A 16665-nucleotide genomic window follows, 5' to 3' on the forward strand; every position below is an offset into this window, starting at 1 on the left:
ACCCTCCATCGTGTTGTGTGGCTCAAATTTTTGTAAGGTGCAAGGGGGGAGGCCGGCCAGGAGACGGGCGATGCTCTGGAGGTGGAAGTAGGCGGTCTTAGTGATGAAGTGGCCTCTGAAGAGACCTAACAAAGAGACCTAACAAGCCACTCGGTTATATCAAAACTCAGGGCAACTAAAGATCGGCAATAAATGCTGGCTTTGCCAGCGACAGTGATGCCCACATCCCAAGAATGAATAATAAAAAATAAAAATTCTGTTTACATGAAAATTTCAATTATGTGCCAGTGACAAGCGTATCAGTAATTGGCCTGATGTAGGTTATGTGTAATGGGAACTTCTTTCCATATTGTACTCTAGTTAATGAGGTGTGAGTAGCACTGTCAATATGCTGTTTACAGGATTTCTATAATCTACTGTGAATGACTCCCTGGTAATGCTGCAGTAATAAGGTTAGGAAAGAGGTAAACTACCTTGTGGATGTCACAGCACGCAGCACTTCAACATAGAAATTGTCCCAATAATTGTAACAATCACACTCTGTGATTTCTAATGCTGAGAAACGGGAAATATGAGTTGTGTAAATTAACAGGTTGAAGACTAGGGTTGGTCATGCAGCGTCAGAGTCCCTTAACTTACATTAGATTCTTGCATGGTCCTAGGTGTACGTATTCATTACTCATTATATAGTCATAATGACATGATAATCACCCTTATTTAGCTCTTGGAAAGAGATGTGACTCACCACCTGCTTTTGTCTATTTTTCTTTTATATAAGGTGATTGATTTTAAGAAAAAAAAGCTGCTCTTCAGCGCACTGCAGCCTCTACATACAACATGGCTTCCACCCTGTGCAGTAATGTGACTATTTGCTGATGAAGCGGAAGAAATTCCTTAATACAAGCAGCAAAGTGCCCCAACTTTTTCTCTTTAAGCACTGCTTAGGTGCATATCATGGAGTCTCACAGGCCACGTATAAGCCCCAATTTTAACTCTGTGCCGGAGTCGGGGGGGGGGGGGTGCGGGGTGGCGGCACTGGGTGAGCGACAAGTGTGTGCGGCGGCGGCAAGAGGCCTGGACCATTTCGATTCCCGGGGCTGATATAAATTCTTTCATTTTTACTCCTGCCTAAACCCGGCAGAAATTACATGATGGCTGGTGTGTGGGAGCAAGAAATCGTGCGGCAGCAGGACACTGCCAGGGACCCATGAAAACGGGCCTTGACAATGTAAGTGACTGTGCGTGGGGGAGGTTCAAGGATTCCTTGTGTGAGCTACATTTGGCCTACAGGCCTTGGTTTGGATACTCCTGATGTAATACATAGTGTGAAGATAAAATTTATATTTAAAAGCCTCAGCTTTATTATTATTCTTCTTAGGCAGTCCCTCGGAACCGAGGATGACTTGCTTCACACTAAATGAGTTCTCAGGTAACTGATGAGTCCAGTGCGGGACCTACAGTCTCTGTCACAGGTGGAGCAGACGGTGGTTGAAGGGGCGGGTGGGTGGGGTGCTTGGGTTGACGTGCGCTGCCTGCGCTTGGCTTCTGCTTGCTCCCGACGAAGAGACTCAAGGTATTCGGCGCCTTCCCGAATGTTTCTCCTCCACTTTGTTCGAGTTTAGAAGAATGAGAGGGGATCTCATTGAAACTTATAAAATTCTAACAGGACTAGACAGACTAGATGCTGGAAGGATGTTCCTGATGACGGGGGAGTCCAGAACCAGGGGTCACAGTCTAAGGATAAGGGGTAAGCCATTTAGGACAGAGATGAGGAGGAATTTCTTCACCTAGAGAGTGGTGAACCTGTGGAATTCTCGACCACAGAAGGCCGTTGAGGCCAATTCATTAAATATATTCAAGAAGGAGTTAGATATATTTCTTAAGGCTAAAGGGATCAAGGGATATGGGGAGAAAGCAGGGACAGGGTACTGAATTTGGATGATCAGCCATGATCTCATTAAATGGCGGAACAGGCTCGAGGGGCCGAATGGCCTACTCCTGCTCCTATCTTCTATGTTTCTATGTTTGTACGGCCTTGGGCCAAGGATTCCCAGGTGTCGATGGGGATGTTGCACTTTTTCAAGGAGGCTTTGAGGGTGTCCTTGAAGCGTTTCCTCTGTCCACCTGGGGCTCTCTTGCCATGTCGGAGCTCCGAGTAGAGCGCTTGTTTTGGGAGTCTCGTATCTGGCTTACGGACGATGTGACACGTCCATCGGAGCTGATCGAGCATGGTCAAAGCTTTGCTGCTGGGGATGTTGGCCTGAGCGAGAACACTGACGTTGGTGCGCCTACCCTGTCAATGGATTTGCAGGATCTTGCGGAGGCAGCATTGGTGGTACCTCTGCAGTGCTATGAGGTGCCTGCTGTACATGGTCCATGTCTCTGAGGCATACAGGAGGGCGGGTATTACTATTGCTCTGTAGACCATGAGCATGGTGCCGGGTTTGAGGTCCTGGTCTTCAAACACTCTCTTCCTCAGGTGACCAAAGGCCGCACTGGCACACTGAAGGCGGTTTTGGACTTAGTCGTTTTGTTGCAGCTGGTGTAGTGTTATTGTCAATTGTATAGTCAATACCAGTAAACCTAATTCTGCCATATGTATTTAATAGAATTATGAATGTTCTGTTTGCTTGTAACCGTCAACTAGCATAACAACAAAAACTTAATTGCTTAAATATTTTGGTTGGCCTTGGCTTTATTAATTATTTGCTGGAAATGTTCCCCGCATCTTTTGTGTAGGATTAACAATAGTACTTTTTTCATGAAAGCCATACTATGAATCATTGACCTTTAGCTCCCCATTAATTTTGAATTTTCAGCCAACAGTTTGTGTTTCAACAAAAAGCAACCTGGCCCCATTGTTGTTACTAAGCTGCATTAACAGACGATCAAACGATTGATGATTACTGCAACCTTGAAATATATCTGCAAATGCCACAATTTACATAAAATAAGATCTACTGAACACCCAGATTTCAAAATTGTGCATCATTTCACTTTTATCGTATTGTTTAATCTCTTTATTGCTGCAGACCTGACCTTACTGTTATTTTTAATTATATATATTTAAAATATACATGCCATACTATAATAAATTCCAGAATTTGTGCAAATATTTTGGTAAGATTATTAATTCCACTGCATTTTTTTCATATCCCCAAAATAGTGATTCTTGCTAAGGTCTGGTTCTGTGGGTGTCTGTCACCCTCCAGACCATTCTCAAATGGTTAACCTTCATGTGTGAGCCTGGATGTTGACTCTTGGCAGATTATTTGACAATGGTTGGCAACACAGGCAAGTCCAATCCAGCTCTTATCTAATATCGGCACACAACTACTTTATAGTAATGACCACTGGGCGATGATCAGGATTAGAAACCTTAGTTGATTGCCCACCCATCCCCCCTCGTCTCCCTTGCCCAGATATACAAAGACTAAAAGTAATGTGACAATGGCCACTTTGGCTGAGATCAACTAATTTAGCACAGACCAGGGACTAAACTGTGGTCTTTTCCATTCTGTGTGGTTTAGCTCCATACTGGGTGGTCCATGAACTTGGTAGAATCCTTAGTGATCATTTGCGGTTTGTGGGACTATGCTGTGTAAGATAGGCTGCCACGTTTCCCTCCATAAGCCATTGGCTGTGAAGCACTTTGGGGTGTCCTGAGGACAAAAGGTGCTATATAAATACAGTGTCTTTAATTTCTTTCTTAACTCCAGTTGAGCAGATGTCCTTTATTGCACCAATGTCATTTTTCCATTTCTCACAGAAGTGATCACTGTGAGCAAGATTAACAATTTATTTGGCGATTTAGTACCAAATTGTGAGCCTCCACTGGGAACTGGGTTTAAACTGCTCCAAACTCATTTCAATTAGAGCCAGATGTTTGGTCTAGATTTACACCCTCAAACCAAGGTCACAGTTTGTTTTTGGTATACAGTTTTTAGTCCTATAGTGATGTACTCCACACCTTCTTGATTTCGAGGATCAATGCCTGTAAAGCTTGCCTCCCCATCTCCACCTTTTTCAAATTTCAGCTAATCCAGAACTCTGCAGCCGAGCACTTTCCTGCATATCCACCAGCCCGGTTCTCGCCAAGCTCTGCAGGCTTCCTGTGTTCTTGCAACAGTTTCAATATCATTGGCTCAGATATTCCGATCGCAGGCCTCCCGCGGGCGGAGGCCTGCGATCTGGAAAAATGTGCGGCAAGACCTGAGGGCTCCCGGGACGCGCACAATTCCGATGCTGGGCCTCTCCAAACTGCCGGTGCGCAGGGCCCACGTATTCCAGAGGCGCAGGTAGTTCGCAGCGTCCCTGGGATCACGTGGGCCATGGGGAGCCAATCACAGAAGGGAATCTCCATTCATACATTTGACAGGAAGACCTGTCAAATATATGAATGGAGATCGCCCCCAAAACATAGTAAAACTTCAAATATTTTTTTTTTTAAAAAGCACATTTTAAAAATGACTTGACATTACATAAATTAACTATTTTAAACAAAAATTTAAATTTTTGAAAAAAATAATTAACATTTTTAACGGGGCTAAAAATAAACTTGCCTTTCTTTAAAGTTTTTTAAAATGATAAATTAGTGGAAAAAAAGTGTCTTTTTACTTTTTTCAACTCTTATCCTGGTAAAAGCAGGCCTTACACCTGCTTTTACCAGGCGCAAGGATTGTAAGTGTTTTCTGCGGGCGGAGGGTCTCCAAAAAGCAGAACTCTCCCCCCGCAGAGGCGCTGCTCCTGGGCAGCCGGAGGATCTGTCAAGAGCATTCTTGACAGATCGGAAGTGCCAGTTTCCAGCGCGTGCGCTGTGCATGCCTGAAACCAGCATTCCCGATGTCCCTACGGATGGGTACGCAGCGCGTACCCACCCGTAGGGATCGGAATATCCGGCCCAGTATCTTAGTTTTAAATCCCTCCATTTCTACACCCAGCTTATTTGAGTAATCTTCTCGAGCCATACGTCCAATCCTGTCAGAAAGAAAGAAAGACTTGCAATTATATAGCGCCGTTCACAACCTCGGCTCCCAAAGTGCTTTTTTAAAGTGTAGTGACTGTGGGAGCAGAAATTTCCCCCAACTAAATATTGGAACAACCAAAGCCATTGTCTTCAGTCCCAAGGTTCTGAAGGGGATTGACAAGGTAAATGCTGAGAGGTTGTTTCCCCCTGGCTGAAGAGTCTAGAACTAGGGGGCATAGTTTCAGGATAAGGGGTCGGCCATTTAAGACTGAGATGAGGAGGAATTTCTTCACTCAGAGGGTTGTGAATCTTGCCCCAGAGGGCTGTGGGTGCTGAGTCTTTGAGTATATTCAAGGCTGAGATAGATAGATTTTTGGACTCTAGGAGAATCAAGGGATATGGAGATCAGGCAGGAAAGTGGAGTTGAGGTTGAAGATTAGCCATGATCTTATTGAATGGCAGAGCAGGCTTGAGGGGCCATATGACCTACTCCTGCTCCTAATTCTTATGTTGTTATTCCTTAACCACCGACTCCGTCCTGCTCTCCCTGGCAAACTGTCTGAGGCTAAATCAGACCGTTCAAAATCGTGGTGTCGTATTTGACCCCGAGATGAGCTCCCGACCACACATCTACTCCATCACCAAGACCGCCTACTTCCACCTCCATAACATCATCTGACTCCGCCCCTGCCTCAGCTCATCTACTGCTGAAACTCTCATCCATGCCGTTGTTACCTCTAGATTTGACTATTCCAATGCTCTCCTGGCCAGCCTTCCATCTTCCACCCTACATAAACTTAAGCTCATCCAAAACTCTGCTGCCTGTATCCTAACTCGCATCAAGTCCGGTTCACACATCACCCCTGGGCTCACTGATCTACATTGGCTCCCGGTCTGGCAATGTCTCAATTTTAAAATTCTCATCTTGTTTTCAAATCCCTCCATGGCCTCGCCCCCTCTCTATCTCTGTATCCTCCTCCAGCCCTACAACCATCCTAGATATCTGCGCTCTTCAAATTCTGGCCTTTTGCGCATCTCCCATTTTAATCACTCCACCATTGGCAGCCATGATTTCAGTTGTCTAGGCCCACAGCTCTGAAATTCCCTCCCTAAACTTCTCCGCCTCTCTACTGTCAGCTCTGGCTCAGTGGGTAGCGCACTCGCCTCTGAGTCAGAAGGTTGTGGGTTCGAGTCCTATTCCAGGGACTTGAGCACATAAATCTAGGCTGACGCTCCAGTGCAGTGCTGAGGGAGTGTTGCACTGGCGGATGTGCCGTCTTTCGGATGAAATGATAAACTGAGGCCCTGTCTGTGTTCTCAGGTGGACGTAAAAGATCCCATGGCACTATTTCGAAGAAGAGCAGGGGAGTTATATCCGGTATAACAACAGAAAATGCTGGAAAAACTCAGCAGGCCAGGAGGCATCCGTGGAGAGAGAAACAGAGTTAACGTTTCAGGTCGAAGACCTTTCATCAGAACTGGGAAAAAGCAGGAAATGGAACAGATTTTAAAGCAAGTTTAGGGGCTGGGAAATGGGGGAGGGGATGAAAGAACAAAAGGGAAGGTCTGTGATAGGATAGAAGGCAGGAGAAGTAAAGAGGCATTAAGAGATATTCAAGGCAAGAGGAGATGGTAATGGGACATGTTAAGAAACAAAGGATGGCTCTAGATGAAGTGTAAATTGTGCTGGCAGAATGAAAGACAGCTGCCACGTGGGAGGAAAGAAAAAAAGGCACAAACAAAAAGTGTGGATAAAAAATATATATATGATCGGGGCCGAGGTTATAGTCTGAAATTGTTGAACTCTATGTTGAGTCCAGAGGGCTGTAAAGTGCCTAATCGAAAGATGAGGTGCTGTTCCTCGAGCTTACGTTGAGCTTCTGTGGAACAATGCAAGAGGCCGAGGATGGTGAGGTCTGAGTGGGAATGGGGCGGTGAATTAAAGTGACAGGCGACTGGAAGCTCGGGGTCCCCTTTACGGACTGAACGGAGGTGTTCTGCAAAGCGGTCACCCAATCTGCGTTTAGTCTCCCCAATGTAGAGACCACCACATCGTGAGCAGCAAATACAGTATACCAGATTGCAAGAAGTACAAGTAAATCGCTGTTTCACCTGGAAGGGGTGTTTGGGGCCCTGGACAGTGGGAAGGGGGGAGGTATAAGGGCAGGTGTTGCATCTTCTGCGCTTGCACGGGAAGGTGCCAGGCGAAGGGGAAGGGCTGTTTGGGGTGATAGAGGAGTGGACTAGGGTGTCGCGGAGGGAGCGGTCCCTACGGAATGCTGAAAGGGGAGGTGAGGGGAAGATGCGTTTGGTGGTGGGATCATGCTGGAGGTGGCGGAAATGGCGGAGGATGATCCGTTGAATGTGGAGGCTGGTGGGGTGAAAGGCGAGGACAAGGGGAACTCTATTGTGGTTCCGGAAGGGAGGGGCAGGGGTGAGGGAGATGGAACGGACACGATCGAGGGCCGTGTCAACCGCAGTAGAGGGGAATCCTCGGTTGAGGAATAAGGATGACATGTCAGAAGCACTGGTATGGAAGGTGGCATCGTCAGAGACGGAGAAACTGGGAGAATGGAATAGAGTTCTTACAGGAGGCGGGGTGGGAGGAAGTGCAGTTCAGGTAGCTGTGGGAGTCAGTGGGCTTGTAGTGAATGTTTGTCAATAACCTATCCCCAGAGATGGAGACTGAGAAGTCGAGGAAGGGAAGGGAAGAGTTGGAGTTGGACCATGTGAAGGTGAGGGAAGAGTGGAAATTGGAAGCAAAGTGAATGAAATTGTCTAGTTCAGGGCGAGAGCAGGAAACGGCACCGATATAGTCATCAATGTACCGCAAAAAGAGGTGAGGAAGGGGACGTGAGTAGGACTGGAACAAAGAGTGTTCCACATATCCCACGAAAAGGCAGGCATAGCTAGTACCCATAGCAACACCTTTGATTTGGAGGAAATGAGTGGAGTTAAAGGAGAAGTTGTTCAATGTGAGAACAAGTTCAGTCAGGCGGAGGAGGGTGGTGGTGGATGGGGACTGGTTGGGCCTCTGTTCAAGGAAGAAGCGGAGCGCCCTCAGGCCATCCTGGTGGGGGATGGAGGTGTAGAGGGATTGTACGTCCAAAGTGAAAAGGTGACGGTTGGGGCCAGGAAACTGGAAACTGTTAAAGTGGTGGAGGGTGTGGGAAGAGTCGCGGATGTAGGTGGGAAGAGACTGGACAAGGGGCAAAAAAATAGAGTCGAGATAGGAAGAGATAAGTTCCGTGGGGCAAGAACAGGCTGAAACGATGGGTCTACCAGGGCAGTCATGTTTGTGGATCTTGGGAAGAAGGTAGAAGCGGGCTGTGCGGGGTTGAGGAACTATGAGGTTGGCGGCCGTGGGGGGAAGATCTCCAGAGGAGATGAGGTCAGTGACAGTCTTGGACACGGGGGCTTGATGTTCGGTAGTGGGGTCTTGGTCCAGGTCCAGGTGGAGGTAGGAGGAGGTGTCGGAGAGTTGCCGTTCAGCTTCGGCTAGGTAGAGGTCGGTTCGCCAAACAACAACAGCACCACCCTTGTCAGCAGGTTTAATGACAATGTCGGGGTTGGATCTGAGAGAATGGAGCGCTGCAAGTTCAGAGGGAGGTAGGTTGGATTGAGTGAGGGAAGCAGAGAAATGGAGACGGCCGATGTCACGGCAGCAGTTAGCAATGAAAAGATCTAGAGAGGGTAAGAGGCCAGAGGGAGGGGTCCAGGTAGAATGAGAATTCTGAAAGCAGGAGAAAGGGTCAGCCGTGTGGGGGGAAGACACCTGGCTAAAGAAGTGGATACGGAGATGAAGACGGAAGAAAAAGAGCTTAGCATCGTGCCGAGCTCGAAATTCATAGAGGTGGGGACGTAAGGGGATGAAACTCAGGCCTTTGCTGAGGGCTGATTGTTCTGGGTCAGAGAGGGGAAGGTCAGAGGGGATAGTGAAAACACGGCAGGGGGTGAGATTGGAAGAAGGGGGTTCAGAGGAAAGTGAAGGGGAAGAAGGTTCCGGAGGGGCGTTGGTGTTCAAAAGTTGATGAAGCTTGTGATCCTTGACATCAGAAAGGAAGAAAAAAAGTTTTTTGTTGAAGCGTCGGATGAGTCGAAGGATGAAATGGAACTGTGGACCAGGACAGCTTTGAGATAGAGTGCGTCGGTGCTGCTGAAGAGAGAGGTCGAGAGTGTTCATGTGGCGCCGCATGGCGTTGAGCGTGGCTCTCAAGATGTGGCGGGAGCAGTAGTTCGAGGAACGATGAATATCTTGGAGATATTTGTAATCCTGGGTGTATCCGAAACACGAAGCGTGGAAGTTTAGTTGGAATCCACGTGGAATAAGTCGGAACTGGAGACAGTTGCTGAGGAAAGAGATGTGGCTGTGAAACCGAGTCTTGGCAGATACCTGATTAAACACGAGAAGGGAAACTGAAAGCAATGAAGATGAACAAGTTTGAAGAGACAAACGGAAATCCCGTCGGAGAGAAGAGCAGAACTTCAAGGTGGGCATTCCTAGAAGAGAGGTGGCAGTGAACCAAACACTAATACAATAGCAAAATACTGCGGATGCTGGAAATCTGAGATAACAACAGAAAACGCTGGAAAAACTCAGCAGGCCAGGCAGCATCTGTGGAGAGAGAAACAGAGTTAATGTTTCAGGTCGAAGACCTTTCATCAGAACTGGAAAAAAGCAGGAAATGGAACAGATTTTAAAGCAAGTTTAGGGGCTGGGAAATGGGGTGTCCTGGCCAATATTTATCCCTCAACCAACATAACAAAAAACCCATTATCTGGTCGTTATCACATTGCTGTTTGTGGAAGCTTGCTGTGCGCAAATTGGCTGCTGCGTTTCCCACATTACAACAGTGACTACACTTCAAACAGTACTTCAATGGCTGTAAAGCGCTTTGAGATGCCCAGTGGTTGTGAAAGGCGCTATATAAATGCAAGTCTTTCTTTCTCCTCCTTTAAGACACTCCTTAAAACCTACCTCTTTGACCAAGCTTTTTAGGTCATTTGTTCTAATATCTCTTTGTGGCTCAGTGTCACATTTTGTTTGATAGCGCTGCTGTGAACTGCCTTGGAACCTTTTACTACATTAAAGGTGCCATATAATTGCAAGTTGTAATGTAGGAAGTGCGGGAGCTAATTTGCAAACATCAAGGTCCCACATAAATCAGATAAATGACCAGATAATCTGTTCTTTAGTGATGTTGGTTGAGGGATAAATGTTGGTCAGGACACTGGGAGAAATCCCCTTCAAATTGTGCCTGGAATCTTTTATGTCCAACTGAGAGGTGAGATAGGATCTTGATTTAATGTCTTATCCAAAGGTGGCACCTCCGATAGTGCAGCACTCCCTCAGTACTGCACTGAAGTGCCAACCTAGAATATGTGCTCAAGTCTCTGGAGTGAGACTTGAACCCACAATCTTCTGACGCAGAGGGGAGAGTGCTATCAACTGAACCACAGTAGACACTCCATTACTTGAATAATCTTCCCCAGCCATACTTGAATTACTGCTTGTTCCCCACTTCTTTTGCTCCACTGTCAGAAAGCAGTCTTTTAGCTTTAAGCTCCTGCCCTCTGAAATTCTCTTCCAAAACTACATCGTGCTACCTCATTCTTTCAAAAGTCTCCTCTGTGTCTCTAATGCAGTTCCTTCACTTCAGCTCTGTATCTATCACTCTTTAAAAGTGCTCTGAGACTTTAACGTGTGGAATGCTTTGTAAATGTAATTTTTTTTATAACTGCCATCTGTATTGGGTTGATATTTCCAAAAAAACTTTTCTGGCAACTTCAAAAAAAGTTACTGAAACTTGGTGCTCAGCAAAAATAAGCCTTCTCTGCCACCCCCACCTCCCCCCGCCCCCCCACAACTGTACCACAGTTCAACATACTAGTTTGCAATGTAATTTTAATTAAAGTGTTATACAAATGAAAATCCTCGTTAGTCTTGGTACCCAATGTACAATTTATAAAGAGGTGAAACAGCCCCAGATTACCTGTTCGCCAACTTCCCAAAATGGTATTTTAAAGCATTTAAAAAATTTTTTTTTAAAGATTTTCAAGACACAAGTTCTTAATCTATTCCAGTCAATAAAAAAAGCCAACGTTTTAAAAAAATTGAACCGGTTAAAGGATCTGCATTTCCTGTCAATATTAGAAAATGAGTTCAGCCAGCCTTTAAACCAAAAAAAAACCATACCAGTGTACAGTCAAATACAATAATTCCTTTCATGTAGAATGCAATGTTCACTGATCCATAAAAATAGATATGTAGAGTTTAAACTATTTGTTTTTTTGCTCAAAAATTATTTTTTAAATATTATAAAAGGTGGCATTTTAAAAATAAATATGCAGTTGAACTTTTTTTTTTACTTCAATATCTTGAACTGTACTTTAAAATAAAGTACATACTTTAGTCCGGACAATTTTTATCAAAGGATGGGACGTTTGTTTTATTTATTGGGCTGATCGCAAAAACTCTCTTCTATTCTTTATTCTAGAGTTGGTTATAACATCTTTTGCTAATAGCAAAAACCACTTCCTAAAATTGCTGTGGTGCAGGTTCAAGTTCTTTTCCCTTGTGGCACAATTGCAGCGCGCGCACGGAAAAATGCATTTGCTTTACAAGGTGGCCTGGGAGAACAGCGATCTGTGCGTGAGTGTGCTAATGAGGTTCAGATGTGATGTCCTGAAAATATTTGAGATTGTAGTCCACATGACTGCACAAAGAATGTGTGAGCTACTCAACAATGGACAGCTTCACATCAACAAATACCTCATTATTCCATGTAAAATGTTATCCCTTCAAGGCATCTTAAAGCTGAAGTATTTAATTTACAGCATAAAGCAAGATTTGCAAACGGAGAGATTGGCGTAAACCTCCTCTAAACATGCTTAAGCAATACCTTGCACCTCCTGTGGCTGATTATATATAATTTAAATTTACATGCATTGTTGGCGAGGCCATATTTGTGATACTGTTGGTATTTTGGAATACCCTGCCTTCAAAAATACATTTGTGCAGTGGTGTTAGTTTAGAGATGAGCAATGAGGATGGTACCAGGATTCAGAGGTCTAATTTATGAAGAGGTAATCAGTAAATGAAATTGCTTTTTATCGGAGAAAAGACTGAGATGTGATCCAGATTTTTTGAATGCCAAAATGAATTCATTATGTAGGTGCAAGCAGTTTATTTAATTTGAGCTGAGAGTACATCACTGTAGGATTTGACTATAATGAGCCTCAAACAGGATTTGAGAGTAGAAGGAATCTTCCTCCTCCCCGCCACCACCATTACTTCACAGGTCTGCACTCCAATTTAAAGCAGTAATAACCACCTTTAATATTGGTTCTGTTTTAGTTCAGATTTCTGGATTCCCCGAGCAGGCTTTGGGTGATTATGCTGTTCATTTTGGTGCCCTTATCTGGGAGACTTGTAGAGCCATTAAAAAAAAACGGAGGCCATGCATAGGATTCTGGAGCCGGAATTAGTAGTGTGAACAGTAGTGCCAGCTCACTGACGCTGTGTCCTGGAATCTGAACTGAAACAACGCCTGTATAATTCTGGCTAATGTTATACTGATACCTTAAATTGTACATTTTTCTGGTTTAAAAATAAGATTGAAGGTTATTGGAATAAGTACAAGAAAGGATAACTGAACACAGTGCAGCCTTTGACAGAGTACCGTTAGGAAGTTATAAGGTAGAAAGGCACTGGATCGGAGGGAAGCTTTTGAAGTGGATAGCTGGTACAGTCAGGGGACACAAAGTACATTTTTGAAGGAAGCAGCATCAAAATGGAAAGAGGTGGCTCGCAGGTGCTACAGGGATTGAATATTTGGCCACTGTTGTTTTTGATGTATATTAATGATTTCAGGAATGAATGGTGGCAAAGGTTTTCTGATGGTATAAAATTGGGAGGGCTAAAATAATACGTAACAAGTGAACTAGTTGCAAAGGGATCTGGACAGGTTGGAATTTTTGGCTAAAATAGGAGATATAGTAGAATGCAAAGCCGTGGAGCAGGGGAAGGGAAACAAACAGTGGAAGTACAAAATATATGGGGAACAGCCTACAAAAGAGGCATCTGGGGGTTTAAGGGAAAACTCCCTTAAACCATCAACGTAGGGATTGTGGATGCATTGGTGATCATTTTCCAGAACTCCCTGGACTCAGGAAAGGTCCCGGCAGATTGGAAAAATGCTAATGTAACACCCTTATTTAAGAAGGGAAGTAGACAAAAAGCTGGAAACTATAGACCAGTTAGCCTAACATCTGTGGTTGGCAAAATGTTGGAGTCCATTATTAAGGATACAGTAACAGAACATTTGGATAAACATAATTTAATAGGACAGAGTCAGCATGGTTTTACAAAGGGGAAGTCATGTTTGACAAATTTGCTCGAATTCTTTGAGGATGTAACATACAGGGTGGATAAAGGGGAACCAGTGGATGCAGTGTATTTGGACTTCCAAAAGGCATTTGACAAGGTTCCACACAAAAGATTACTGATCAAGATAAGAAATCACGGGATTGGGGGTAATATACTGGCATGGGTGGAAGATTGGCTATCTAACAGAAAACAGAGAGTTGGCATAAATGGTTCGTTCTCGGGCTGGCAATCCGTAACTAGTGGTGTTCCGCAGGGGTCAGTGCTGGGACCCCAACTCTTTACAATCTATATTCACGATTTGGAGGAAGGGACCGGTGCAACATATCCAAGTTTGCCAACGATACAAAGATGGAAGGGAAAGCAGTGAGTGAGGAGGACATAAAAAACCTGCAAAAGGACACCGACAGGCTAAGTGAGTGGGCAGAGATTTGGCAGATGGAATATAATATTGGAAAGTGTGAGGTTATACACTTTGGCAGAAAAAATCAAAGAGCAAGTTATTATCTAAATGGAGAGAAACTGCAAAGTGCTACAGTACAAAGGGACCTGGGGGTCCTGGTGCATGAAACACAAAAAGTTAGTATGCAGGTGCAGCAGGTGATCAGGAAGGCCAATGGAATCTTGGCTTTTATTGCAAGGGGGATGGAGTATAAAAACAGGGAAGTCTTGCTGCAGTTATACAGGGTATTGGTGAGGCCACACCTGGAATACTGCGTGCAGTTTTGGTTTCCATATTTAAGAAAAGATATACTTGCTCTCGAGGCGGTTCAGAGAAGGTTCACTCGGTTGATTCCGGAGATGAGGGGGTTGACGTATGAGGAAAGGTTGAGTAGGTTGGGCCTCTACTCATTGGAGCTCAGAAGAATGAGAGGCGATCTTATCGAAACATATAAGATTGTGAGGGGGATTGATCGGGTGGATGCGGTGAGGATGTTTCCACTGATGGGTGAGACTAGAGCTAGGGGGCATAATCTTAGAATAAGGGGCTGCCCTTTCAAAACTGAGATGAGAAACTTCTTCACTCAGAGGGTAGTAAATCTATTTTCCTAGCAGATAAGGGAATTAGAGGTTACGGGGAGAGGGCAGGGAAGTGGACATGAGTCTAGATTCAGATCAGCCATGATCCTATTGAATGGCGGAGCAGGCCCGAGGGGCCGTATGGCCTACTCCTGCTCCTATTTCTTATGTTCTTATGTTCTTAAGTGTAATGGTGGTGAAAAAGAGAAACAGGATCTTAGGATGTTATCACATTTCAGGATTCTTTGACTTTTTTCTCTTCTACCTCTGTGAAGTGCCTTAGAACATTTTTCTATATTTACGGTGCAATATAAATGCAAGTTCTTATATTTCCACAGAAAAGATTTGGAAAGAGTGTTACCATTTAAATATTGCATTTTAAAGCATAGTGTATGTGATAAAAATGATAACATCCGGGAAGTTATGTCATCACTTCCTGTGAACTATGAACTATGAACTGTGTACATACCTCACTTCCTGTCATATGTCACTTCCTGTTGGACTGGTATAAATACTGGTCTGTTCAGTATTGTAAGAGGCTTCTACCAGAGGCATGGTAAAGACCTCTCTTGTATATAGTGTGTTTATAAGTTACTTAAAGCTTACTTTAAAGTTACTTGATGGTAAGTCTCCTTTTTCTTACATCAATTTAAGTAACTTAGTATTTACACTGACAAATACTAGACCTTCAGACAAACTCGGAAGTTAAGGATCCAGGGAACCACCCATCATGGAGAAAATCCTTAGACCTATTCGTCTGGACTTGGACCCGAATACACCAGCAGCTGGCAGGGTATGGAAGCATTGGTATCGTACTTTTGAGAATTTTCTGGATGAATGTAAAGCGGATGCTCCTGCTAAATTGAAGATACTTGTCAATTATGTGACCCCAAAAGTGTTCGAATATGTTGATGACTGGGATAGTTACGAAGAGGTGATTCGGGCACTTAAGAAACTGTATGCGAAGACCCCAAATGAGGTCTATGCTAGACATCTACTGGCCACAGCCCGACAAGGGCCAGGGGAATCAATTGACGAATTCCTGCAAGAACTTCGCAGGCTCAGCGTAGATTGTAACTTTCAGGCAGCCTCAGCTGAGCTGTACCGCCAAGAAATGATTCGTGATGCTTTCATCTGCGGGATTGCCTCTCCATTTATACGCCAGCGTCTACTAGAAAGTAAAACACTTGAGCTACAAAAAGCTTTTGACCTAGCTTGTTCACTGGATTTGGCAAAGAGAAATGCAGACCTCTATCAGCTGCCCAGATCTCGATCTGCTGCTGTAGCTGCAACCAGACAATTCAAGCGGTCTCAGGTGAACCCTATCATGGGGGAATCTAATTCTGATAATTCTGATGAAGAAGAGGAGGACGACCCCACTTTAGCAGCCTCTTGGCAATCTAGGAAGGAATGCTTCTTTTGTGGAGATGCTTTTCACCCTAGGAAAACCTGCCCTGCTCGCAATGCAATCTGCAGTTATTGCGGGAAAAAAGGACACTTTGCTAAAGTTTGCCTATCAAGGGCCTCTACGAGGGCCAATCCAGCTAAGGCCTACCGAACTGCCCCAATTAGGGCCTATCGAGATGCTCCAGCTAGGACCTATCAAGCTTCCTCTCGAGCTCTCTCCCGAAGAAGCACACCGAGAGTTTTAGCCACTCTCTGTGCAACGACACCAATTACAGCTGCTTGCCCACAGAACCTGTCTCAGGCAGCCACAAAAATTTCAATTAAAGGGCATACCTTAGATGCCTTAATTGACTCAGGAAGTACTGATAGTTTCATTAAGGAACAGATTGTTGCGAAATTGAAACTACATGTCTTCCCATCGGACCAGGCAATTGCGATGGCCCAGTCATCACTTAATACCAGAATCTCCGGCTTTTGTGTTGTTGATATGACACTTCATGGTCGTATGTATCCCTCCACCCGACTTTCGGTGCTCAAAGACTTATGTAGTGATCTCCTCTTAGGGCTGGACTTCCAAAAACAGCATAAGAAACTCACCATTGAGTTTGGTGGATCCAAACCCGGACTTACTATTTCTAATATATCATCTAAATTACCATTTTGTGCATTATCAGCAGCTTCACTTGATGAACCCTCATTATTTGCCAGTATTCCGCCTCAATGCCAACCGATAATAACGAAATCGCGGCGCTTTAATCAGGAAGACCAATCTTTTATTGCGGCTGAAATCTCTCGACTTCTAGCAGAGGATATCATTGAACCATGTTCGTCGCCCTGGCGGGCTCAAGTCGTCATTGTCAAGAACCCTCTAAAACCTCACAAACAG

The 16665-nt window shown here is 44.6% G+C and overlaps 1 protein-coding gene and 1 pseudogene across 1 annotated transcript in view; one reads left to right on the top strand and one right to left on the bottom strand.

Annotated features, from left to right (window-relative positions):
- shroom3 (shroom family member 3) overlaps positions 1 to 16665 on the top strand; it is a 646471-nt gene that overhangs the window by 78115 nt on the left and 551691 nt on the right. The window lies entirely within an intron of this gene.
- On the bottom strand, positions 8027 to 11195 carry LOC147123050 (uncharacterized; annotated as a pseudogene).

The sequence above is a fragment of the Somniosus microcephalus genome, chromosome 2, assembly GCF_052327205.1.
Source record: "Somniosus microcephalus isolate GS21.2 chromosome 2, FLI_Smic_1.0, whole genome shotgun sequence".
In the NCBI taxonomy this organism is placed as follows: Eukaryota; Metazoa; Chordata; class Chondrichthyes; order Squaliformes; family Somniosidae; genus Somniosus; species Somniosus microcephalus.